The sequence below is a fragment of the Vespa mandarinia genome, chromosome 11 (assembly GCF_050613455.1).
Source record: "Vespa mandarinia isolate Hongniang chromosome 11, ASM5061345v1, whole genome shotgun sequence".
Lineage (NCBI taxonomy): Eukaryota > Metazoa > Arthropoda > Insecta > Hymenoptera > Vespidae > Vespa > Vespa mandarinia.
In genome coordinates, this window is record NC_140820.1 from 4,061,622 (window position 1) to 4,088,961 (window position 27,340).

The following is a 27,340-nucleotide window of genomic DNA, read 5'->3' on the forward strand; positions in this document are numbered from 1 at the left end:
ACGGAACAACGAATAGCACCCAAGAGCTCGGAATCTTACACCGTTGTTATTATTATTCAATGAAAATAAAGTGCATATTCAAATCCCTCGATAATGTTAGAAAAGGAATGCGAAACTCGATTCGGCCAAAGTTTGATTTTCTTTCCGCCAACTCGATTATGGAAAGCAAAAATTCCCAAAAGGATCGGGTCACGACTTTGCTAGCTAGAAGACGATCGACTTTTCGCGCTTTTCTAACCATAGCAATACCCTGTGGGATAGAACGACAGAGAGATCGGCTGGTTGCATTAATGTTATCGAGATTCTCGCATGAGGGTGGAAGGAGAGAGCGCAAACATCGTTGTCGTGGGTAGATATTCAAGAAGCGAGCTTACGGTGGGAAGATAGAAAGAAGGGGTAAGTAGGAGTAGGGTTGGCGATGGGGGTAGAAATCGTAGAAGGGTGAGAGACGAAGATGGTTAGTCGCTTTTCTCGTATTCTCAAAAGGATAGGTACTTTCACTCGAGAGGCAAGAGAGGAAGAGAAAGAGAGAAAGAGGAGAAGAGGAGAAAGACGAAGAAGGTAGCCGAAGAAGAAGGAAGGGTGGAATCGAGCACTCGACAACTTGTGGATCGTTTCATTATCTTGGAGTGGTACTAGCGCGCAACTTCTAAAGTTTGCCGCACAGAGTCAGGCCATCCAGCAGAGCAGAATAATCATATTACTGGGACCCACCCTTTGGCAGCCACCCTCTTGACACGAACCCTAGCCTAAGCAGCACCGCGAAATTCCTTCCCGCCATCTCTATTATCATCGGTGTAAATGCCTGCTTGTTTAAATGCCAGACGCACCTACGATACTCGTGAGAATACCTGCGATAACATCCGATTATTAATCGAGAAGCTTTGAACACATACCAGTATCCTGTTTGATCTATACTGTATAAGAACAGTGGTAGAATGTTTGTAACCGTTTAAGCAATGAGAGAGCTTAATGCTTAACATATTTGTAATTTCCTTTAGTTACAAAGGTTTAATGTTAATATTAAACAAGATTCATATTTTTTATCAGTGTATCGTAAAAATTGAGAAACTCAATGAAACTATAAACGATCGTTCTTATTTACTTTCCGAATCATAACCATTTTTATAATATAATCATTTCAATAAGTAATTCATTCCTCAACATAAATTTTGTGCAAAGAGCACCAGCAAATTTGTTGTACACTTAAAAACGGCTATGATGTAATATAGTAATGGATGAGACTATGTTGACTTTCCAAGTATTTGGGTCTTGGGAAGAGTAACTCTTAAATCTTTAAAATATAAGATAAACACTCACTTTTTTAGTCGTAAAAAATTTCAATTCGAAACTCCGATATTATATATTTAACATGGGAGCGAAATACTCTCGAAATTTTCTCTATCCTTCTTTTTTTTCTTCTTCTTTTTTTTTTTTTTTTTTTTTTCTTTTTTTAGACACAGAAAAAAGCGTTTGCTCGTTATAACTTTTGATAGAAATGGATTTTTTCCAATCTATTTCAAGTTCTACACGAACCATGACATTGATGGAAATGTTGCCTAAAATTTTAGATTGATTGCCTAAAAAAAAATTTAAATATGTCGTCCAATTTATTATAAATACTTTAATATTAAAAATTAACGAACCGACAGTAAACCTTCGTTGAACGTAAAAACGCTTTGTTTCAAACTTTAAACATATTTTAATCTTAATGATCGTATCATAAAAGTGCAACGAGGTAGATCGAGTGTAGCTATTATGGAAGATTACTAACACGAACGCTTGATAATCATAATGATGATTAGCTTAAAGAGGGGTCAGATGCTAGAGGAGAATATTCGAATGATCTATCGAAAGAAAAATTTTATTTATCACAAATACGAAATGCCATTAAAGTTGGTAACATCAAGATCCCTGTTTTTTCTCTTTTCCTTTTTCTTAATTACTTAATTGCTCTGAGCACGAAATGATTCAAGAGGATACTATCAAAACATTTGAAAAGGCGCCACAAGAAAAAGGATTAGATACAGTATTCTTTCGTACTCCAAAAAGTTAGTATTTTCTTTTGCGTTACTTATATTGCTTGTTTGTTTCACTCGTTTCTTTTTACAAATAAGAAAACAATAGAAAACTCCAAAGTCATATTGCGCAAACTCGCTTTTAAGATCAATAAAACTCGTCAAATTATAGAAGATTATATTTGGTGTCGTGTACGATTTGCCGAAAAAAAAAAAAAAGAAAAAAAAAATAATAATAATAAAAATAAAAAAAAAAGAAATAAAACAAGAAAAAAGAAAGTGTGGAAAAAAATAGGGACATCCCAGAGGTAAATAAAACTTTGATAAAAGACTTCGGGCGGATGTTAAAGAAGTAAAAGGAGGATGCCACGCGTCTTTCCTTCTTTCCTACGCGGTTACCATCAATTAGCTTCAGCGAAAAGTTTCAGCCGTCTAGGAGGTGAGCATCAAAAAGATAGGAGGTTCGAAGGAGGAGTTGGAAGGAGGAGTTTCGAAGCGATCTTGGTGAACGAAGAGGAGGAAAAAGAAGGAGGAAACCACTGAGATCGCCCGCGGGAAAGAGAAGACTAGAAAAAGAAGTAAAGCACAGACAAGACGATGAGGAAGCGATACGAGAGATTCAGGAAGAGAGGAGATAAGCTGTTGGAATGGGAGGGAAAAGAAGGAGAAGAAGAAGAAACGAGAATAGAGAGCAAGCGAAGCGAACGAACGGTAATTAAATTTGCAACTGTTAATCAAGTTCGAGCGGATCGATGCGAGAACCGCAGAGGCCGCAAAAGAGCACCGTCCGACGGGAGGATCGATGTCCTCGCAAGCGAAATGCGAAGGGGAAGGGAGGAAATAGGTGGAAGAGAGGAAAGGCCAGACGGTCAATAAAATCAGCCAAATAAAATGACGTTCTACTGGAAGGAAACGGTACTTGAAACTTCACATTGGAAATGACCATGACAATGACTGAGAAAGAGGGAGAATGAAATAGAGAAAGGGTACTCTTGTTCTTCGACCCTATAATAGCGCTCTTCCTGCACTTTCATTGACCTAATCGCTCCAATCGTTCCTAAGATCAGCCGTTTAGCAAACGTTCGTTCTCGTGTAAGCGACTCGTACGAAAGGAGTTCCTTTGCTTTCGAACGAGAGAACCGGAAGTTGAAATCACGAAGACGCGTCAGAGACAAACGATCATTTTACCTCACGAGAATGATATCATGATTTGATGACTTCATCGCTCATCTGACGCGAAGCAATGAAGAATTATCACGCGATGCGGAATAATTCTCCGAGTTAAGCAAGAACAGAGATTTATCTTTGTTAAGTGAGGTTTCATCTTCTTCTTCTTCTTTTTCTTCTTCTTCTTTTTCTTCTTCTTCTTTTTCTTCTTCTTCTTCTTCCCTTTAGTTCCGATATGAAGTTCGTAGAAGTCTAAAGAAAGTTTATAAGTTTCATTAAGAAGAAAGTCTCCAATTTCGTGTAATTACGTGGAGGCCAACTATTCTACTTTTTTTGTTCTATAAATTCGATATAAATATACCAACATTCAATTAGTCTAACACACAGTCTTACGTACAACATAAAGTCTTAGGAAACCTTAAGGGATTACGATACCCTTTAACTTCCTCTGTCTTAAGACGGATAGTATGACCGAAGTCTACCGCATGTAAACTGTAAAAGATATCGTGATATACAAACTTAGCAGTCTTTGAAATGTCAAACAGCGATCCCTTTTCAAACACGCTCAAGGATCACGTTTTCATAAACAGATGGGTAACTATCGACCTAAGGAGTCTGCTCAATTAAAGAAACATTAAATCATGATTCGTGTCTTCTGAATCTTACAGTTTTGCTGTGCTTCAAACCGCCATTAGGAACATTTTTACATCGATTTGCACATTGGATAGCTTTGGTGGTGGTGATGGTGGTGGTTGTGGTGGTGATGGTAGTGGTTAGAACTGGCAACCATCGAAGAGAGGAGAAACAAAAAAATCGCCGAATAGAAGCGGCAGAGTCCAGGATAACATCTCGACGGTAACGAATGGCTCGTCGATTCGCCCTCTTACCCGTGTCTCGTATATTGCCGCATATACTGGGTGATTCGTTTGCAACCTCCGCGTTCTCTACAGGAACAAAACGAATAGAAGATATACCGAAGCTCTTTGCGGTTTGAAAAAAACTGCATCGAGTATAGGATCGCTTTAATAACTTCGTGTAATTAAATGGCGCGATGTTGGAGATGATACACGATTCCTCGATATCCTCGGTGATATCACAAGAAAGAACTTCCATTATCAATAAAAAGCACATGTTGTACCTGTGAAGAAAAAGATAAAACGTTTTAAAAATCCAAGAAAGACTTTTATTTGCATTCGTGAGGATTTTAAAACCGCCGGGGGGCCAAAACCTCATCGGTTTCAAGTTCGTCTCGCGTTGCGGTTTAATGAAAATCGCGTCCCTCGCTTTCTCACCTTTCTCTCTCTCTCTCTCTCTCTCTTTCTCTCTTTTTATTTCTTCTTTCTATCTTCCTACCCGAGAAAATCCTGCGCGTTCATACTCGACGACGACACTTTTATCGGCGTTTTCTCCTTCGTCTTTTATCATCAAAAGAAGAGCCAGAGAATCCTACGATCCTGTCTTGGCTTAATCCGCCATCCCTCTCCAATATCCCATCCTTCAGCTAGTAGAAAACTCGTATTTCTTTTAACTGAAAAGAGGACCGACGATCATTAGAACGAACTTTAATGACAAAGTGGAAGGAAGATCGTCATAAATTGGAGAATCGCAGCAGCTTCGAGAGATGGCTTTTTATGTCCGATCATTGCACAGTTCTTACTACTCGTCCTTTTATATTTTCTTCTTTCTTTTTCTTTTTCTCTCGCTTTTAGTCCATCTATCGTAGCTTTTACGGGAGAAAACACCCTCGTTGAAAACGTGCCTAACGAACGGAAACGAGCTCAACCGAGCGATTCGAGAACACGTCGTTTCGTTTCTCGCGGCCACTTTCACGAACCAACCAACGGCCACAGGGAATAGTCGAACATGTTCTCTCACCTTTACCCACGATCCTTTTCGAACGACGAGAGTAATCGTTCGCGATCATCGTCGTTAAGATCGTTCGAAACTATCAAGTTTACTTCCCTTTAGCTTTTTATGATTCTCTTCGTACGATTCCTCATGTTGTTTCCTTTTGTTCAAACATGTAATATGTTTTGAACGATGAAAAAATTATTTAAAATAAAATATAAACCATGATATCTTAAATTATAATTAAATTCACTATCATATTAAAATTCCAATGACCCCGTTAATCATTTCAATTACAAAAAGTATCTACGGACTTTAAGAAAGTCAGATAAAATATCATAGACATTAACGATTTCTCTAAACACGTTGCTTATTTAAATAGCAATTATTAATGACTGATCATTGTCTCTTCTAAATATATCGTATAACATTACCCGATTAATTATCGCGATGATTAAAACGAGCCCTCCTAAAGTCAAAAGTGATTTAGCCCAACTCTTACAACACATAACGCCCGATACGTATTTAATTTACATTAGTACACAATGTTCGATAGCTATTAATCAACGGGCAGTAGCCCGATATCGAAATTGCGTCGTTCGTTGAGATCATATTCCATTAATGACGAAGCTATTACTTAATGACTCGTTACTATAAAACGCGAAAATAACAATGAAAGGATCGATCCCGTAAAATTAGACATTCGTATGAAATTATTCGATACTCGAGTTTTCATCGTATTTTATTTTCGAAATTAATATTATACCAAATGATATGTCCTCGTTAATCACGAACGATCACGTTCATCGCACACAATTTTTCCGCTTGGTCTTCATTCCCTTCCTCCTTCCCCCACAACGTTTCCAAGCCGCGAAACGCACCGCGACGAAACGCGTTCGAGCGTGGGTTTAACTGGAGTACACATTACGCGCACGTGAATTTGGAAAACGGGGATGGGTTTAAGCGCAAAGGGGCAACGGGATGAGGCAGGGAGAACGACGAACGATGTACCACTACGTCCGCAAACGGACTAAATATTTGCGCTGCATTAATTGCAACGAGCTGCACCGATACTTGTGCTAATTGATATTTACAGAACGACCAGCGGTAATTTCATCGACGTTCCGCTAATGAAAATATGACGCGACTATTCGGTGCCCTATAACGACTGATAAATTGAGGATTGAAATCTTCAAGATCAAACAGAAGCAATATTCAATATTCTAAAGAAATGACATTTATAAGAATTATTTCATCTAAGGTCAAGTAGAATCACAAAATGAAGAGGACCTCACGTTCGATAGTTAAACTTTAACGATATTTCGAGAGTAACACGTTAGTGTTAGTGTAAGTGCATTTGAACGTACACGACGCATATATAATGCATGTCCCGCGTTATGCTCATGTAATATGCAACGAAACGCGAAAGTTACGGACGGTGATAGTTTACCCATGCTAATTCATGCTATCGCATTGAAAGATATTTTTTGTAAAGCGCTGTAACAGAAATAATCGCACATTTTTAATATTCCCTTAAATTTCATATATAATATTGAATATGATACCAATGAATATTTCAAAGTAAATTAATGATATTCCTCGGATGGAGGACTCATTTATGGCTTCCTGGCAAACGATGAAAGACCAAAGATCTTTCTATAGAACCGAATAGAGTTATAACGGGACGCGCGATTACGAAGCTAGTCTGCTATATTCAAATAGAAAGCTTTCAGCTATCGAAGTCGATATCTGAAATTCAAGGATTACATTGACACAGCCTCGTCGTTGGTTGAAATAAAGATATTTTGTAAAAGGAAAAATGAATAACTATAGATAACGAATATTTAAATATTGAATCTTATCTCAAATGAAGCTAGTAAAAAATATTAAACAACATGTCATTTAACAAAGTACACGCATATAACGAAGACCAACGAAGAAGAGAGGGAAAAGATTCGTTCTATATTCGTGATACAGAACAGCACGAAACACCGATTGGCCATTACTTAGGGCACTACGTTCGCGCCGTTCGCAGCTGCGTCTCGGATAATGCAGGTACAGGTGCATCCAGGCCTCCAACACGGTCCCAACGGTGGGTATATAAATTTATAGCAGTTAGTATCGCGAGCTCCCTCTCAGGTTAAAAAAAAAAAAAAAAAAAAAAATATAAAAAAGAAAAAAAATAACACTCTCGAGAAATCCATGTCGTATCTTAAAAGAAGCAAACGCGCCTTTCTCTACGTCATTTGTATCATTTAATAGATAATTGCGACGTCCTTATTATTTAAGAAGACGACTACCTGATTACAAGGACATAGCGTCCAGATATCGTGTTCCCCTTCGTGATACATATGAAACGATGTCGTGCAATTACCAACTATTATTAGATATGTATTAGTTATGATAGCGACTTGATACAAAGCACAGTGATAATCTATATCTCTAGACGTCTTATTATATGTAATATTTACATATGTATATAAGATTGATCAAGATTTTTTCTTCAATATAATTATCTTTCGTTTAACGTTAAAATAAACTTCAGACTATTTCACAATTTTTGAATGAAATTACAATTAATATAATTCAAATAAAAATTTCTTAACTACTGTTCATTTCTTTTTTCTAATGACATAATTATGATATAATCGCAGAAAATGTATCAATCCAATATATTTAGGTAAATGTTCAATAAATGATCAATTATTGAAGGTATAAATTGTTTACAATTGTCAGACAATTGCCGGAGAAAGAAGACGTATCGTTCGAACGGACTCATAGCATGTGATTTACGAGCCAAGCGGGTATTCGAAGAATAATCCTCTTGATAGAAGGGGAAACTTCAAAATTGCTTCTTTAACTGTGGTATCAGACTCCGCGATAAATCGAGCCAAAGGCTACTCGCTTTGAGTTTGTACGAATACTCGCCGCTATGTAGATATCTTCCTTCTATCCCTCTCTCTCACTCTCTCTCTCTCTCTCTCTCTCGTGGGAGACATAAGTTTCAACGGAACAACATCTACCATTGAGTAGCGATAATCGTTATCTACATGAGCTACCTTGATTCATGTACCTTCGGAATAACGTGCCAATCGGCTAAAGCAAAAGAACAAAGCTATTAATCAGTATAGTCCCAACATGTTGCAGAAAATGAAATATCTGATGAATAACAATTCGATGTTAAACCGCATAATTCGATTTGTTTAACGAAAGAACACAAAAGCTTTTCTTATAACGATGAAAAATAAAATATACTCTTTCATCTCAAATAGGATAAAACACGTGCGACATAAGTTCACAATGTCCAGAAGCGAACTATGCAGAGTATAATAGATATTCGTGGCTGTGCTTCGTGGACACTGGTTCACCTTGGACGTGTCTCGACTCTTGGCCGACTCGTGCAAGTAGCGTTGAAGTGCCGCCGCTTCGCTCATCTCTTCTAACGAGAAGGAAGGCACTGGTAGCTTCGCTAGAATACTGAGATCGTCCATGAATACCGGTACTTCTTTGATATTCTAACGCAACGTTATATCGATAAGACTTTTCGTTGGTTCTACTTGATCCAGATCCGATATCAAAATAATCGAAAAACTAATGTTAATTAATTATTATCTATTTGATCACAAAGCACACATATTTTTCTAACTTTTTAAAATCTTTTTATCAGCGAGTTTTCAAACCTATCATACTACAAATACATCGAGCGTGATCGCATTTCAAAACGCGACGACAACACCGAGTTATCGTCGGAAGAACGACGGAAATTCAATGCGCCGAATCGCGAAGCGATAAACCTGGTATACACCTACTCGTTTCTACCCTCTGCATGCCTTTTCATGTTGTACATAGGAGAAGTAAAAAAAGAAAAAAAAAAAAAGAAAAAACAATCATGATTCTAAAAAGAATGGCGCAAGCGCGATAAAAGTGCACAACGAGTGAAAAACCATTCGAGGAAAAATAGCGAGGTAAAGCAGACATATGTTTCTGTGTCTTCGAATTGATAGAAAGTGGACAAAATTACAAAGAAAAAAGATAAATATATATATATATTTTTTTCTATTGAAAATGCAAAAAATATTTTATATATTTTTTTATTATTATAATATTATAAAATTTTTTTCATTATTAATATTATAAAAATTTTTTTATTATTTTTTTATATTATAAAAATTTTCTTGTTGCCTTATTTGGAACAATTAATTGTTAATATTTATTAATTAGATATAACGATAACAAAAATTGTTTGAAAAATTTATTTTATTCTTGTTTTATCCACAGTGCCAATGTACATTGAAAGACGAATCGTTGGAATTTTCAACCCCTTCGAGGGCCGTAACACGAACAATGGCCCAGCATCAAACTTATGCCGACGACTTTCTCCGATGCAAAAGTCGAGCATTGTCTTCAAAGTAAACCCGTTTAAAAAAAAAAAAAAAACCGTACAAACCGAATTGGCTCAGCGAATTCGTACCTCATAATTATTTAAAAAGAGATATACATATGTATCCGTTTTATTCGAAATCACAAGATTAAAACGTTTCCAATATTTCAATAGTTCGGGCATTACGAACGTATCGGCCAAAATGATTACGAAAGAAAAACAAGATCGATAAATAATCTGATTCGATTCCAAAAAGGAACTTTCGAACATTATCTTTTTTTACAACGTTATGAGGAACCGATGAACATCAGATGGTAACTAAAACTAATCCTCGCCGTTCCTCTTAATACATTAGGAATCGCTTAAAAAAAAAAAAAGTCAAGATATATTCGGTAATCTTTGGATATCTTCAAGTATTTTCGGCTATACTCGGTTATCTTCAGGTATCTTCGGGTATCCTCGACAATTTTCGGATATCTTACGACCGACTTTCCCGTTCGCTCATTATAAGCGTAATCCAATAGAGATGATGCTGTCATGACTTTAAAATATTTCTTTTATTTCGTATTTTTCTTATTTCTCGTCGTTACGCGTTATAAACAATTTCCGATTATCCATTGAAACACAAATTTTCTAATCGACGTACACACGTGATAATGATATTAATAATAATAAGTATTTGTCTTAAAAAAAAAAATGAACTTAATTACAAAGTCAACGATAAATAAAATTATTTATTATCAAAATCGTTGATATAAAAATAATAGTCGATATTATGCAACGTAAGGAACAACGAATTCAGACGTCAAATTTTTCAGAAGGAACGATCGGCACGAGGTCACGACCGCGCCCTGAGGAGTCGAGTCGATCGTTCGGGAAAGTGAACAAACCACGTTCCATCCCTACCACCATGGCGGAACCAAGGTTCTCCCTTTGCTCCCTACCCATCTCTCAGTGTAGGTCCGCCTCGGTGCTCTCACGATGCCTTCCAGTTCTCTCTCCAGTATCTCTGTTCGGCCTCAACGCGAGCCTTTTCTCTTCCTCTCACTTGCTCTTACTATTATTCGAATACTTCCCTCTTTCTCAGAGCAACCAGCTCCTCCCCACTCGAGCTACGTGGAACAATGAGATCGTGAATGCAAGACGAACGGTTTAGGACCGCTAAGCCCGGATAGGTGGGATCTGGTAGCCATGAGTAATCCTAAAGGTTTGCTCCTATGTTTACAAACACGAACGAGTTGAAGGAACCATGAATGACCAATGCTTTGGAATTCTCTTGGAATTAGGTCCCGCGCGTGTCTTCATCGAAATTATTCGAAAGAATCAAATTGAGATTTTATCTTCGTAAAAAACAAAAACAAAAACAAAAAAAAGAAAAAAAAACAAAAAAAAAACAAAAAAAAAAGAAAAGAAAAAGAAACACATATTTTACATACTTATTTCTTTTTAAATAACCGTATGATTAAATCCATATATGGTGCATAATTTTTAAATATGATTCAAATGAATTTTTCTTTATCAAATAGGAAAATTTCACAATGATAAAATGCTTTTCAAATAATATTCATAAATAAGTCTTGCGTAATCGTTGGAAAATAAAAAAGCATCAATAAAAGCTTAACCTCTACCGACGTTACGCATCGAGTGGTTAAGCAAACGGAAAATACACAAATTAAAAACTTTTTCCAGTAGAAGACGCGCGAAATGTATACGCGTCATACGTTTTCATTAAAATTATTTATTCGTGTGGTGGGTACAGTTTAGATCCAGCGTGTAGATGCGCTTGTATACACCTTTATGCCTGTATATGTTTTTAACGAATATTCAGAGCTTCGCCAAGCTCGCAAAAGGAAATCCTTTCAACCGCAAAAAAGGCGCTTTCATTTAATCCATTCGCAAAGGGACAACGCTTTTTTCCAAACCCCTTGCATAACGAGAGTGCACTTGATCCTTCTCTACTATTCGCAAGCACGTTTATATGCGTATATACATATATAGACGTTCATATACGTAGATGTGTTCAAGACAAGATTCAATGCAATTACGATCGAACGTTCTTCTTGCGTTAGTTCTCTCGTATGAATAGCTTCATCAGTCGAACGAGTAATATTCCGGTATGTATCGAAGCCAAACTCAGAATAAGCAGTACTCTTCTCTTTGCATTTAGCGACAGATAGTTATAGACTATAACTATCTATGTATACGTTTGTATGCCAGAGAAAAAGAGAATGAAGCATTTAGCAATACAAAATGAAAGAAAAAATGAATAACGTCTCGTTCATTCTTCGTATAATCAAAACAAACTTTATTTTGATCCATTGATTTTTGAATTTTATAATAATAGAACGAACGTTGTCAAGTATTTCCAAAGCGTGACATTATGGAAACGTAAGCGATTATGTCATATCCTTCGCGTGAAAGGTATGAATGAACGTAAGCGATCAACCATAATTTATGGTCCGGTAGATACCGAAGAAATGCGACCTGTCTTAACTGCTAGCAGGTAGCTGTTCGGCTGCTTCATAACAACGGCAGACATATATACAGGTAGGATCACACTACTACATTTAGACACGAATCACGTTCGCATACGTAATAATTTGATTTAATTATATACAGTAATGATTTCGAAATATCTTCGTGATATTTCGCACGGTCGAACGAGCCTACAAATTTTGAAGGAAAATTTTTAGACCAAAATACATTCGAGATGCTCTTTATTTTTAGACTCGTTATGCTCGTTGACATGGACGGTTAAAACGTTCATTACTATTCAATGGGCAATAGAATAGTCAGTGTCTGCTCGTAAAATTATTCATCGCCTGGACTCATTCACTTTTACGATCCTGTACCACGAATAGTTTTCCTCCTGAATCTTCCCCATTTTTTTACGCCTTTCCAGTGGAGAAACATCAATTACATTCACGAATTAATGAATCCAACGTGTTAAAAGTAAAATTTCTTGGCACTATAAATGATCAACTCAATTGTTCCTTTTATAGAAGAATTATAAAATCAAACTATTCGTACAGGGTGACTCGTTCACGATACTTCAGGAAGTCAATTCGGAAAGCGGAGCATGACTCGACTTATGCGAAGATCGTTTTCAATCCGGATCACGTAGCGATGCAGTAAGACCAAGAGATAGAAAAGGAGAGACTATCCAAGAAGGACGTTCATTGCGTACGACATAAACGAGTCACAAACGAGTTTCGTACTTTCCGATAATTACTCGTTTAGCACCAACGTAATATCAACTCGTCAAGCAGCAATTATGTTCGATCCATTCGTTTTCGCGACGTTTCAATTAAACTCTCCGAAAACCGCGAGGAAGAGGATTTCACGAAAGAGGATATACACGCTCGTAATTTCCCTAATTACTAAGAAGATCTCTCAGAATCTCTCAGCAAGTATTCTCTTTTCCTACTCTCTCCTTCCTATTTCCCGGCACTTCCTCATTATGTCGAGATAAACAAAATTCGATACGAATTACATTATAATATTAACAATTATAAATGTTGTTTATTAACAATTTATGAAAGCTTAAAAGAAAGAAGAACGTTCCTCGAGGAATGATCCAGAAGTATTCGCATCGAATAGATAGATGCAAGAAGTTTTGACCCGATTGAAAACCCGCCATGCTGTCTCCACAAATTGCGATCTATTCAGGATTATTTGAAATTCGAAGAAGAAACTTTTGCTCGAAGTGGTTTTCTTCCAGGTGCTCGTGAGCGAGTTCAATCAAATCGAGTCTTTCCTATCCACTATCTTTCTTTCTCTCTCTCGCTCTCTCTCTCTCTCTCTCTCTCTCTCTCTCTTTCTTCCTATCAAGCTCTATTTCATCTCTTTCTCTCGTGACACCGTTCGGTAGCAACGTCTAACACGCCTAACTCAATCGAAACTACTGCTTATTACGGAGCTGCAATGGTTCTTTCGAAGAAGTCGAATGACGACAAGAAGAACGAAGCATAAGAGAATTTCGTTTCTCTGGTTGCACACGCGTGTAATCACGAAAGAGACGAAGTAAAGAAAGAAGAGAAAGAAAATGAAGAGACGACGATGACGACCTGACGATTCATGGATTGTACTGAATCTCGGTGAAATTGTGGAAAATCAAGGAATACATTTTTGAATGGGAGCAATCGCGAGGAAGTACATCTTCGTTGAACGCTCACATACTCAAACGTGCACCAAACGTAGATAGAGGTCGTGCCTTGAAAACATATTATCAGAGAAGAAGAAGAAGAAGAAAGTAAAACCTTTTTAAAGAAAGGATCACCTTTTCTCCCAACTCCCACCATTTCATTCTTCTTTTTCACAATTCTCATTCGATTAACACGAAAGTATGAACAACTTTGGTTCACTTTTTTTAGAGACGATATTCGATTAATTCATTTCTGTCAAAATGGATGCATTCATAGAGAACTATTCGAAAATCATAAATGTGCATCCGGATAGCAAATTCTCAAGGATGGAGACGAAATTCTCGCAATTATTCAAAGAGCAATTACTTCGAACTTCGCTGTTAAGGGCAAAGTAAATACCACCATCGCGGAATTAATCACACACGCCATTTAGTCTACTTGTACTACGACCGGCTCGCACGTTGTGCACCTTGTAAAATGGAGTACAAATCATTCCTACGTCGTCGTATTATAGTCGTTGGCTTTTCGATGAGTTTCTAGGCAAATTTCCGTTCATGTTCCTGACTTCAAGAAGGATGATTAAACGACGAACGAATCCACAACTCTATATTGAAAATCGTGATGCAAAGTATTTTTTCAAAAAAAAAAAAAAAAAAAAAAAAAAAAAAGAAAGAAACAGAAAATGAAGAAAAAAATAATAAAGCAAAAGTAAACGACGGAGTTTTAGTTGAAGCGCGGTAACGCTTAAAATTTCATACCAACGAAAATAAAACTGGCTTAGTTCGGGTCGAAGGTTCAAAAGTTTAAAAAGCTTTCGTTGATGTTCCCTACATGCGTAGAGAGGCAAGAGGTTTGTTTTATTCGGGCCATCAATTATACAGATGCTAAATACTAGAAACTCCGTTCGCTCGAATTATTCGCTCGTGACTGCCTTTTTACCTGCGCCATTGACTATAGATTCGTTGAAGAGAAGGCTCGGAAGAAAAACTGAGAAAGAATCAAAAAAAAAAAAAAAAAAAAAAACAGGTACGTTTAGCGCTTGAAAATAAAATACAAGTATGTGTACATTCAGATCGTTTGGAAAATTTCGAAACAGCTCTACCAATCTCGATGTCCGATTAAGCCCAAAGTTTTTTCTACCCATTAGGTATAATCGAATTTTTTATTAAATAAATCAGATCGAGCTTAGCTTTTCCATTTGAACTTTTACAAACATTTGAAAAACAGAAAGAAAACTTTCCAAATTCCTTTGATATGATATTTATCGAGTTACTTAGATTCATGAAAATGATCGTAACCGATAATTTGCGCGAGATCATCTTCGTGATCCAATGAAAAAGATTCAGTTCTTTGTATGGAAAAATATCAGAACAAAATTGATGTCGTCGTCGTCGTCGTCGTCGTCGTCGTCGTCGTCGTCAACAATATGTTACTCTTCTTACGGATTTTACGACCCTTCGGGCCTTACTTTACTGTAGCAACGAACTTATTGCCGCGTCTCCGTCATCATTGCAGCTCGTACTTTTTTCTCTGCACATCGTTAATATCCGGCACACAGCTCAGTCTAAAGTAGCCCTTTAACGCCTCTTAGCAGGCATTAAGCGATTTTTTTGTTTGTTCACCGCGTTGCTCCTTGCACTAAAGCGATTTTGTTCCTTCCACGCATCCCTCGTACCACAAAATCAACCAGCATCACTATCAGCATTTTTTTTTTCATAAATGGATAAAAAGAAGAGAATAAGAGATAGCAAGAAAAAACGCTGTGAACAATGTTGCTATTAAAAATGTTGTTACATGAAACTCAATGCCACTTATTGAAAGATCGAATGAATTAAATTAAATAAATTGCAATATTTTTTTCTACTCTCATTCAAGACAGATATTGCTTCAAATTATTTAAGTATAAGTATAGTACCAAAAACATAATTCTATTACAGTTACTCTTTCGACGTAAACATGTAGAAATTTTGTTATAACGAAATTGTATAAGCGATATCCACTGATTTTTATCGAGTTACATTAACATCAATTTAAATTTTCCCGAAGTCTCGAATTCGATTCGGCCTTCATCGTCGAAATTCTGGCCGGTTTCCAATTGTTTTAATTTAAATTATTTTACCGACATATTTAATGGCACACGCATGATACACTCTCCATTGCAAATGTATCTATATATGTTTATCTATGCGGACACGGAATGGATATGAAATATCCGGAAAACCGCAGCGCGTTCCCATTTTTATTGTTTACGGATTGAAGAAGAAAAAAAAGAAAAAAAAAAAAAAGAAAAAGATTCGCCAAAATAAATTTTAGCGTCCTGGAAATAAAAATGCGAATATAAATCGGACGGTGAGAGAACTTCTTAACCAGCGTTACTTTTCTCGGAGGGCCAGATTTTGTAGCCACGGAACAAGCTCATGCAATCCTGGAGCCTTTCAATACAACTGCACCGGTCTTTGTTTCTTTATTTTCCCTAGTTTTTTGTTTTTGTCTCTCTCTTTCTCGGTTATCGGTAGAACACGTTTCAACCTCGCGCGGAATTTAAAACGAGCGTGGAACGCAACGATAACAAAGCTAACAAACCTTTTTTCCTTTTTGCACGTGTATATTCGATTTATAGCGTTCTTTTCATGGCAGAATTGCTCGAGTTTGTTAAATTAATCGCTGATTTGCAAAATATAAATCAAGAGGGTTATCAAACACCGACTGTATATTTACTGCATCGGTTAGAACAAACCACTTTAATTGAAAAGTTGAACGATTTGATCAAAAACGCTTTTTCTTTTTTTTTTTTTTTTTTTTTCTCACGTAACAAGTACAAGAGAAACGAGCGAAATCAATCAGTTTCGGATCGTTTTAATTAAAGTAATTATCCAACGAAGATCTTTTTCTCGTCTACTGTACAATATTACTTTCTAATGAATACTGCAACGATCAAGAGTGAAAATGGAACGTGTGAACTCTGGATAAATTATGTTCATGATTAAGGAAAATTTAGTAACACATGCGCGTAACGTTTACGTCGATAGGTATGTTCGAGCCTTCGACAGTTTTTGCTATGATTTATATGCAACAAAAATGAGCAAACAATAGCACGTGCTTATTTCATACGTGCACTAATTCAAGACTAACCTGTTAACCACGAGTTTGTTGATTTAGTTAGGACTTGACATTGATATGGCTTTGAAAGAACACTCACCACTTCTCCATTTCGTACACCCGAAAGTACTCATTTATGAAGTTTTATTGGAATACAAAAGTCCATACTGTTGATTTAACAAAATAACCCAAGAGAGTGGCTGGCATCGGTGAATTAATTTGGTTGTTATATAAAATATAATAAATTTACGAAAATTTCCCACAATGTAAATTATTTCTATTACTATCATTAATAACCATGACTCATTATTATCCGTAAAGCGCATACTACCAATTTTCCAGGAAAGTAGTACTTGAAATAGAATTGCGGCGAGTTTAGTTGCAACTACGCAAGGTTTATCACCATGCATTTGGTCCAGCGTGGCTCCAGCGGTGAGTGCACCGAGTCGTAGCGAGGAAACCGTACGATGCGCGATTTTCTCCCCCTTCCCCCTTCTCTCTCTCTCTCTCTCTCTCTCTCTCTCTCGTTGTAGGCAATAAGGACTCCATTACTACAGTCAGCAGCCAACGTACAGTTCAAACGTGGTTAGCTTGCAAGCTGCGAGGAAGCAACTTTATGAAACGCTGTTCACGGAAAATGCCACATAGCTTGAGAGAAAGAGAAAATTAGGTAGAAAGAAAAGAAAAGAAAAGAATGAAAGGGCTAGATTCGAAAGATTTCTGTTATTTGACGCAATGATCCCTGCGAAATGCGAGGGGATCTTTTCATGAGATGGCTACCGAATTCATCCCCTCGACCTAAAACTCTTCTCTTTGGCTATCCTATCTCTTCTTCTCTTTTATTTGCCTTCTTTCTTCTTTCCTCTTCGCATCCTTCATCGATCCATGTGAGACTTCGCACGTGCCAAGATAGAACACGACTTAAAGGCCCGTAGATTTGTCTCGGTGAGAAAATAATTGCGAGAATTTTTATTAATGGCTAGTATAAAATCGATATCTTTCGACAATCTTTTAACGATTAAATGGTACTTACGAGAAGTTTGAAAACTTAGGAATACGTTCGTTAAGATTTACGTTCGTTCTATCGCAACTTCACGTTTCGAATGATTTAAGTATGGAAGTCACGAAGCACTCGTGAAAGGGTGGAATGTAGCGTGTAAACAAATCTATCGAACGAGGAAACTAGCATGTCATTTAGTCTCCAAGTTAGAACCGATAATCCTTCGAGCAAATATGTCCATTGGGAAAGCAATCTGTCGGTTTAAGCGTAAGTCGTGTAAATAAGTCATCGGAGAAGAGAAAAAGTGAAAGGGAGACGTGCTGTCAAAGGTACCGACCATGATTTTATCATAAGATAATCGTTTAACAAGTAAAAACAATTATATCATATATGTGAGATGACAGCCATCTATCACATAAAAATTCGAGGAACGAATGGACTTTCGAGATTACTCAAAAGAAAAAAAAAAAAAGAAAAATATTCGATTAAAAGTATCTCCTTTAAGTAATGAATAAAAGTAGTAAAAACAATTTTATGAACGTTCTTAAACTTTGTAATCAATGAACGGTAAAATTCATTTACAGTATTCTTCTTCTTAGAATGCTTATCTGATCGTGCAATTAAATTGTTTCTTTTTTTCTTTTCTTTTTTTCTTTCTTTCTTTCTTTTTTTTCGGTGGGGGGAGAGGAGGGAGTAGAGGGGCGGAAACGATCTAAGAAATTAAGCGGGAGAATGAAAGTACGCGGATTTTCGATATCGATCTATCGTATAAAACTACCGTATTCTAGAAACTCGATCGAGTACCGTTCGTCGAGGGGAATTAAAATCCATTGGAAAAGATTCTACGTTCACGTTATTTCGCAGAATATCAACCCAATGACGAAGTCGATTGGTGGTTGCGAATTAAAGACTAAATCGAGAAGGGAAATAGATGGATAGAAAGAAAGCGAGGGAAAGAAAAAGAGAGAGAGAGAGAGAGAGAGAGAGAGAGAGAGAGAGAGAGAAAGAGAGACAGAAAGAGAGAGAGAGAGAGAGACAGAAAGAGAGAGAGAGAGAGAGAGAGTGAACGTAGAGGAGAGAAAAGTACCGGGAAAAAGCACCGTCGACGAATCGGAAATCCTCTCGAAAGTATTCACGGCACCTTGCGCTTTCCGATACAACTCGATAAAAATACTTCACGTAACGAAATTACTCAGCGTTCCTTGCGCCACCGTTTCCCAATAAATGGCCTAAAATTCGAACATTGGAATACGCAAGAGTTCTGTCCGCATGGATTTACAAAAATAACGAAGAAACGAAAAATAACGATGAAAGAGATAAAAAGTAAAGCATTAAGAAAAATATAAAGAAATTTCATGCATCGTTTATTCTCTTATTAGCACCAAAAGCAAAGAGAGAGAGAGAGAGAGAGAGAGAGAGCGAAGCGTGAAATGTCTAATTAATTTCTCAAAACAATTTCGCGCGTTCCAGATGGATCCGGAAGATAACCAGGGCAGGCCCCAGAGCGGTAGCAGCATGGAGGCTCTATTAGTACCGTCGAGAAAATTCCCTAGAGAATCAAGTTTGAGACACAATAACTAGTGCGAAGGATAGAAGCATGTTAGAAACGAAAGGCTCGGGGAGGAAACAAGAACGGAAAGTCACGGTCGAGGACAAGAGAGAATAAACCGGACGAAAGTCACGTGTCAATGGAGTAGTCTCGTTGATAGAATCTTTTGGATTCCTTATAAAAAAAAAAAAAAATGGAAGGTGTTAAAAATTTTTGGAACGTTCAACGACGTTTGTTCGAGTAACATATATATATATATATATATATATATATATATATATATATACATGCACACACACACACACACACACACATACACATAAACAAGAAGTTGTCCCAATCACGCAAAGTGCCATCATTTCCAAAGCTTCCCGACGAATCTGTTACTTTAAATCCCTCAAGCATCTCCGCTGACAATGAGTACCAGTAACAGCAGGAGATCGTTACACGTAAGAGGATGCATATTGCATATAGATCTATAGAGTAGGTAAGAGGAATATACAGCTACAAATATGTACACATAGAACGTGCTTGCTACGAGCAAGCAGGTAACTAGGTATCTCGGTGCAAAGCTCTATTATCAAACGAGAAGGGAGTACAAGAAGAGAAGGAAGGATAAAGGTTGAAAAGCACCCCCTTACTGGCATCCAGATCTTCAGCAAAGAATCAATGCGACCATCGCTAAGTCCCAATTCCCTCAGTACTAGTTCGAGAAGGGTAGAACACTGTTTACGCGACGGCAAATTTCCATTCTGATTCGAGGAATCCAATTTACATGGGCGCTGCCGGTGGTTATAGGTCGACCAAGTGGAAAGGCCGAGACAACAAAATTTCGAAGGGAAGATATCGAGTTCGGTCGATCGTTTGCGGAAATAAGAGCCGCGCGTCTCGTTCAGGGTAGAGAGCCGTTGGTATATAGCGTATAACGGTACGAACCAGGCTACCCGAGACACGGCACGGTTCTTAAATTTAATCAAGACGGTACGTTCCACGTCGCTTCCTTTCGTGGCTCGTTGTACCTTGGTATCGAATGCGATGCCTCGATGTTCTGCGCGGTGCGGTTCAACGAGACGAGCTAAACTCCGAGTCTCGTTGATATCCTCGAGGCTATCGCGAGCCGATTCAAAGGAAACGTTCTCAACTTGTTTCTCTCTCTCTCTCTGTCTCTCTCTCTCTCACTCTATCTCTCTTTCTCTCTATCTGTCTGTTTCTAAGTCCGATAGCACTTGCTAACATCGTTACGGCCGTTTGCTTTTGAAATTTGCACCGTGTAATCGTGAATTTGCCATCAAGAGATCACACTGTGAGACTACGAGGAGCGATGCACTTTTGATTGCGTTACGAGCTTCCTTGGAAACCTTAAAAGAGTCTTTGTAAAATGTTCAAGAGAGACAAAGAGGGAGAAAGAGTTTATGCTTGGATGAGAAAATAGCTTTAAAACTTCTATGAGCCTCCTAAGATGGCCTTGCTAGGTTTCTACTTAAAAACCATTCCTGAAGCTATGTCCTCGATTATCTCATCTAACGTGAATATTCGAATTTCATGGAAAATTCTAATCTCTCTCTCTCTCTCTCTCTCTCTCTTCCTCCGTTGCTTTTTTTAAACGTAGCGAGTCAAGAATTTCAAAGCAAGAAACACTTCCAAAAATCAGGGATAATCATACGTGCGAAGAGAAATGGTTCTCCCCGGGCAAACCACTCGGTGAAAAGCAGCATGAAACGATTCCAGGGCCGTAGAATGATGCGCACATGCCCGCCTCTCTCTTTCTCTCTATTTCTCTCTCTCTCTCTCTCTCTGTTTTGTGCCGCAAGAGCGGAGCGAGGACAAACGTCAGGAATCCGAAATCAGGTGAGACGCGCGAGCGAACGCGAGAACGACGTGACTGTAATCTGTAAAATCATCTCGACAAGAGGGATAGTGGGTATGTCGTAGCTGTATTATACAAAAGACCGTATGCAAAGCGTTAGTCGACAGTTCCGGAAAATAGCTTGTGAGTTTTCGTCAGTTAATGTCGACACGCACTCGTTTCATGGGTCGGCACAAAGACAAAAGTAATAATAACTTTTACTCTCTCTCTCTCTCTCTCTTTCTCTCTCTCTCTTTCTCTCTGGACCACTCTGTCTTTCTCTAAATCTCTCTTAATCGTATATCCACAAGCAATTATTATTTCTATTATTATTCTGCTACTATTTGCATAGATGAATTTAAAACTTCCAAATGGTAGTTCGAATTTATTTACGAATCGTTGGACAAGCGAGAGATATCTTTTCAGAAGGAAGAAAATAGCACACGAAGTTTAAATTGCATCGGTGTACTTCGTAAAGAAGAAAAGAATAAAACGAAGAGGGAGCTTATTCGAAATTCCTCCTTTGAAGCGCTTTGTTTCGCGGTCGGTCGATCGGTTTACCGACGATAGAAGAGAAGAAAGAACGGGGAAAGGGCAGTGTTTCCGGTCTCCGATGCTTTAGACGCGGTCGTTCGAGAGATTACGTCAACGTAACGTGTACGTTGAAATGACGTCGAAGAACAACGTCTTTGATATCTTCTTCATATTCTTCAAAGAAAATTTGCCTCGGTAAATCTTGACGCACGACCAGCATCTCTTCAGTGACGTCTTCTCGCTCCAAATCATCCAAAAAGTTATCTATAAACATTTTCTACTGATATAAAAACCTCGACAAACGCCTCGACTGCCCTTGAAAAAAAAAAAAACCTCATCCTTTAACTTCTTTGTAAGAAATTTCTTTCAGAAATCAATTCTCTCGAGAAATATTCAAAATTGAAAGATACATTCAATGAGAAATTATTGGAACATATCATATACTGTAAACATGTTAAGTATCTTAGTTCCTGATGAATTTAATTAATCAATCACAGATTCTTTTTATCCAAATATTCGTGATTTAAACTTGAGTGTCAGTTTTCGAATTAACGAGAGATCATTTCGAATTTCATTTCAAGTTAATCGATCGAGACAACTTTAGCAAATTTCTTCATAGAAAAAATAAAGAAAAGAAAAAAAAAGACGATGACAGCGACAACGATAACAATCATGGAACAACAAAGCATTCTGTTAGAGCTTTTATCGCGGTGGTCTAAAGCCGCGCTACTTTTTCTCGAGCATAAGCCGTGTTTTCCCGAATAGAGAGAACAGGTCACGAGACGGATGAAAATCGCTTCCTTTCAACGACGTTGTCGTATCCGCAGGAGCCACAGTACCTTGTCTTGTTGACGTACCATCAGGTATGGAGATGAGATAGACACACCCTGAACTAGAAACTCAGCGATCTTGTAAACGTTGTTACTCTGAGCTACATGACACTAACTTATCGTGAACTCTTGTCTCAACTTTCTATCTCTTTTTCTCCCTCCCTCCTCTCTCTCTCTCTCTCTCTCTCTCTCTGTCTCTCTCTCCCTCTGCCTCTCTTTCTGTGTCTCTTTTACTTTGATATCTTCAATAAAGATATTCGGCGTAAATTGAAAACTACGACCTTCTACCTTTGCTCGAACAAAATTTCCAATTTTTACGAATAACATCGATTCTTTTTCGATTATAGCATTTCATTTTTTGAAACGTTCACACGAGATTGCGTATCGTTGAATAGAAAGAATAGAAAGTTTCGGAAATACAGAACGATTCGATTACGTTCGAAGCGAGTATTCAGTTGGACAGGTGCAAAACGATAGAAAGATAGTAGAAAGGAAAGAAAGAGAGAGAAAGGAGAGGCTCACCTGTCGGAAAGGTTTACGATAACAAACGATCTACTGTCTGTCGATTTTTCTCCCTATCCTCTATCCATCTCTCCTCCTTTCTTTTTCTTCAGATTCCCCCTCGAAGTAAGGCAAGCGCCGGGTCTTCGAGTACAATGAGTTAGCAGGCTGTTCTGGCCACAAATATGCTGAATATGCATGAGACTCCTCGCAGCAGCAGCACCACCACCACAACCGGCAGCAACTTTGGCAGCAAAGTGAGAGGTACGTACCCATCCTCGAATTAGGTTTCCCGCAGGTTCTTCGAGTCCTGTTCGCAGGCACTCGAGGTACTCTAGCAGACTCTCTAGTCGCCTCTTCTCTGAGCCCTCTTCAAGCGCATGCTTACTCAAGCGCGCTTTTCCCTTCGTTCGTTCGAGAACACTAAATTCAAATGGCGCGGGGAATCGCTGATCGAACGGAAATATCGAGGACATCCAGTCTTTGGACCCTTGAATCTCTCTCTCTTTCTCTCTCTCTCTCTCTCTCTCTCTCTATTTCTCTCTATTCTCTTTCTAACCTCATTTCTGCTCATTCCTCTTTGGAAAAGAACCCAATGAAAATTTCCAAAGGTAGGGAAAAGGATCCGTTTAATTAAGATCATCCGCTGAATTTAATAGTGACGCGATAATGAGATCGGAACGCGGAACGGATGGCGTACCAAGGCTAGAATTCTTCCTCCGGAAAGCGGAACGTCACCGTCCTTTCTCACGGTCAATGCACGTGCACGAGAATTATCGTGTTATTCGCAGGTGCGATTAACGTTCTCAGACACACGCAAACGACGGGCGCTCGCATAACGCTCTCCTATGAGATACCGTACGATCTCAAAGAAAAGAGATACGTGGGAAAGGGTGACTGTGTACTTTTGACTTCTTATAAATATTCTCAATGATTATTCGATCAATAAATTTCATAAATAAATTCCAAAGAAATAAATGAAAACTTTGAGATTATCCTCTATGAAACATTTACCTGTGATCAACTTAATTTATTATTTCCAAAAATCGAGACAATTTCATTCTGGAATAGTATATCACTTCTTAATCTCACCGTGACGTTTTGAGCAGCGCTGGAATAAATCCCACGATATTTCGTAACGAGTAATTCGATACGGTTACTTTGTACATACGCTTTTGTCGATATATGTATACACATATATATCTATATATATATATATATATATATATCCCTGACACGTTCGGTTCGAAATATAAATTTAGTTTGACATTTCCGGATGGATTACTTCGATCATTCCGGATCACGAAAGAGGCTGACACTAAATTATCGAATCTACTCGCACATAATAGTTCTAATCAATTAATCAGTCTCGATCGACGATGCGCTCCGCAAATTGAATTAAGTTTGCGATAAATTATACGATCCTCCTCCTACTTCGATTATTAATCGACGCTCTCATTCGAATTAAAATTATGATCGATCGAAAGGTTTAAAAAATACTTTCAAATCATTGGCTGATCGTACGAATTATTCCCAGAAAATAGATCGATAGATCATAGATTAGAAAATATCTACTTGAAGGATTTTAAACGAATTAATACAATTCATTCGTATAGTATATTTTTATAAAAACAGACATGGAATATTTTGAATTAAAATATAATATTTAAGCTATCATAAATTTCTACTCTCCGACGTAATTTTCTCGTAACATCCGGCAAGAAGAAGACAAAAATGAAGAGAAAAAGAATAGAAGGAAGGATTACAAAGCTCTCAAGCAACTTTTGACGCGTTCTGTTCTCCCCTTTTGCCACTAACGCACAACCAAATACACTCGTAGACGGAGATCTTCTTTTCCTCTCTTCTCATTCCTTCCAACGTGAATCCTGTCACCTTCTTTCCACCATGCTTCGCGTTTATCCTTCGTACGAACGCACGCGACACGCATATACATATTCATCCAGTCATATACATTTTCACCGTTGGTATGGATACGTAAATTCAGCCATCGTATTCGTAGCGTAAATATTTGTGTAGAAATACGTATATAGAGGAGGGAAATGTACCGTGTATAGGTAGAAAAACTTTCTCGATCTCTTCTCTCCTCGCACATATAAAAATCCTCTCTCGTGTATCAAAAAGAAACGGAAAAGCGTGGCGTAGTAAGCTTGGTACTAAACGTTGATACTATCGTTTACATTTTTTTGCTTAGCATACGCACGTCACGTTGAAAACTTACGAATATTCTCTCTTTCTCTCTGTCTCTCTCTCTCTCTCTCTCTATTTATTTATATTTCTCTTTCTTTATTAAAGTAAACGTTCTTCAATGACGAAAAACAAGGTCGCATTGAAAATGAATGTATACCGCGTACCACATTTAATCATAACAATACAAAGTGTTTATACTTTAAACGAAGAAAGCGTGTAAGATTTCTCGTGATTTCTTTTCTAGTTTCGTTTGATAATTTATACTTTCTAACGATGGTAAAAAAAAAAAAAAATAAAGAAAAAAAAACAAACAAAAAAATTGTGAACCAACCTATGAAATATAAAAGAAAAAAATTGTGATGTTTTTATACCATGTTTTATTATATTAATTCGATGCACGACGTTTCACGTAATATCAAACAAAAAGTAAAGTAATGTATGGACGATTCTATGAAAAATGTGGGAATGTAATGGCTGGAAAATGTGCGATTGTTGTGGAGTGACGTCAAAGATAGTCAAGTGCAATGTAGATATGTACAACAGCTTTGAAGACGGGTAAAAGAAAGAAAAAAAAAGAAAAAAAGAAAAAAGAAAAAAAATAAAAGATTAAAGCGCCGACGGTATCCCGGAGTTTACCACCTGGCGAATATCCAGAGGATGCATACAGACAGTCGATAGGTCGTGGTGACTTTTTTCAGACCACGATGTCTAAAGCTATTATTGACTATAGACTTTGAAAACATGGGAAAAGCTGGCCTAACTACTCGTTCCGAAAATTAAATATATTCGTGTCTTGTTTCCTCGCAAATAAATTAAAAAGGATAAATAAAATCAATGCTAGTTTTGGATCGTTTATAGAGTAATTATTTGTACTATAGACTTGTTCAAATTTTCCCGCGTCATTTGTCAACAGACTCCGTATGAAATACGAAATGATTTGAAATCCAATGAAATTCTATAGAAAATACAATTAAAATAAGCCAATAAAGTTCATTGTTCATCGCACGTCATTCATTCCTCAATATGGTCGCGTAATGAAATGATATATTTTTCTACGAAAATAAACAAACATTAGACAAAGGTAAACGAAAATACGAAATATTTAATAAAGACTTACCGGTGACTCCGTCTTGATATCGTGCGACAATGAGTCGTTGGAAATTTGTCAGGGAGATGAAAAAAATCCTCGAAACGAAGAAAACACTTAAAAAAAGTTCACGGAACACAAGGAGTACTGTCACTAAAAAAATCACCTAGAAGAGATTAAAGAAGTAACACCAATAACGAGAAAATATGATGATCGTAAATAAAGATCCACGTTCGTGTTAACCTCGCGCCTTTTAGAATCTGATAATGCTCGTAAGTGATCCGTTTCTGAAGACGACGTAATAAGTTTCTTAGAGCTCTCACGTGTACGCTTTAAGCGATAGTTGATAAAAGGAAACGTAGAAAGAAAAAGAAGAAGGGGAGTAAAAAAGGAGTCGAAAGGTAAACGATAACCGGTAGTTGCGCGTTAAAGATGATGGAGGAAGCGAGAACGAGAATTTGAGTATCGAAAGCGACGGACGAAGGTAGCGGCAGCAAACGGAGCAACTTCCAGTGCGAGGCTCTGCCGGGTACTGAGGGTACGAGCCGGGCTATCGAACGCACCTTCCTGCGCCAACCAATCGGCGCCAACGCCGCGCGACTTTCGACCAATCAAATTACGAGACCGCAGGACGACGCGTGGGCATGCTGGGAGCGCGCCACCTTGATCAAAAAAGCCGCACCGACAGCGGAACAACCTTTTCTCGATGCACTTTATTCGACCGCGAAAGGAAACGCGTTCTCTTCGTACGTTCCTCTTCCTTTTCTTGCCATTCCCTGTCTTGTCTTGTCTTGCATCGCATCGTGAACTCCTCAACGATCCCATTTTATTTTAACGTCGATCCTTTATGTCTTTCAGATCGTATAAAATACGTACGTGCGATCACTGAAATCGCCATTGCAAGCATTTCGATTTTTCAAAATCGACTAAAACATATGTCGGATTTGCGATATTTATTTTCCAAGGAAATTCTTCGAATATATGACAGATACGCTTGGCTATATGAATTATTCCTTAACGAGGATGCATCATGATACGTCAATACATACACGGACGGCTATCCAATCACGAAACATTAATCGATGTTAATACGTTTAGAATCAGCAATCATCGTGTTTACTATCATG

General features: G+C 37.7%; 1 protein-coding gene across 3 annotated transcripts in view; it reads right to left on the bottom strand.

Annotated features, from left to right (window-relative positions):
• LOC118441461 (protein turtle) overlaps window positions 1-26,728 on the bottom strand; it is a 194,435-nt gene extending 167,707 nt beyond the window's left edge. For all 3 annotated transcript variants that reach the window (XM_085660332.1, XM_085660326.1, XM_085660321.1), the window contains exon 1: window positions 26,244-26,728. The gene's annotated coding sequence lies outside the window, so the exon portion shown is untranslated. The remainder of the gene's footprint in view (window positions 1-26,243) is intronic.
• Between the last annotated feature and the right edge of the window lie 612 nt (window positions 26,729-27,340).